The 1048-nt window shown below is 40.6% G+C and overlaps 1 non-coding gene across 1 annotated transcript; it reads right to left on the bottom strand.

Annotated features, from left to right (window-relative positions):
* Window positions 1-591: 591 nt before the first annotated feature.
* On the bottom strand, window positions 592-702 carry trnaw-cca. Its single transcript has 2 exons — window positions 665-702; window positions 592-637 (listed from the first exon to the last, which is right to left on the bottom strand). It is a non-coding gene; the product is annotated as a tRNA-Trp (tRNA).
* Between the last annotated feature and the right edge of the window lie 346 nt (window positions 703-1048).

Below are 1048 nucleotides of genomic sequence, written 5' to 3'. Positions count from 1 at the left end.
GTCTGGCGCCTTAGACCACTCGGCCATCCTGACAACTACAGAAGTGTCAAAAAGAATACGTAACACTAATTTGACCCATTTTGTCGTAAAACCACCTTTATGAATTTGGCTCCACATCAAGTGTCTCTCTCTGTGTGTTTACTAACTATTGGTAAAAATTTCCCCTTGCTGCATAAAATGATTTTGCACCAGTGTTGGCGGATTCAAAATACTCTGTATACCAACTCTGCTGCTTTACATTGCATCCAAAAGAAAAAAAAGAGTTAAACTTGTTGTTCTGCCGACAATCACAGTTCAAAAGTGTGTCAGGAGTGGGATTTGAACCCACGCCTCCATTTGGAGACCATCCTGACAACTACGGAGGAGACAAAAAGAATACGTAACACTAATTTGACCCATTTTATCGTAAAACCACCTTTATGAATTTGGCTCCACATCAAGTGTCTCTCTCTGTGTGTTTACTAACTATTGGTAAGAATTTCACCTTGCTGCATAAAATGATTTTGCACCAACTCTGCTGCTTTAAATTGCTTCCAAAAGAAAAAAAAGAGTTAAACTTGTTGTTCTGCCGACAATCACTGTTCTAAAGTGTGTCAGGAGTGGGATTTGAACCCACGCCTCCATTTGGAGACCAGAATTCCCTTTGATCAGGAAGGAGTTGATCCTGGAGTCTGGTGCCTTAGACCACTCGGCTATCCTGACAACTACAGAGGTGTCAAAAAGAATACGTAACACTAATTTGACCCATTTTGTCGTAAAACCACCTTTATGAATTTGGCTCCACATCAAGTGTCTCTCTCTGTGTGTTTACTAACTATTGGTAAGAATTTCCCCTTGCTGCATAAAATGATTTTGCACCAGTGTTGGCGGATTCAAAATACTCTGTATACCAACTCTGCTGCTTTAAATTGCGTCCAAAAGAAAAAAAAGAGTTAAACTTGTTGTTCTGCCGACAATCACAGTTCAAAAGTGTGTCAGGAGTGGGATTTGAACCCACGCCTCCATTTGGAGACCATCCTGACAACTACGGAGGAGACAAAAAGAATAC

This window comes from Micropterus dolomieu, unplaced genomic scaffold (assembly GCF_021292245.1).
Source record: "Micropterus dolomieu isolate WLL.071019.BEF.003 ecotype Adirondacks unplaced genomic scaffold, ASM2129224v1 contig_4816, whole genome shotgun sequence".
Taxonomy (NCBI): Eukaryota; Metazoa; Chordata; class Actinopteri; order Centrarchiformes; family Centrarchidae; genus Micropterus; species Micropterus dolomieu.
The sequence above is the reverse complement of the archived record's forward strand: the minus strand, read 5'-3'. Positions and strand labels throughout refer to the sequence as shown.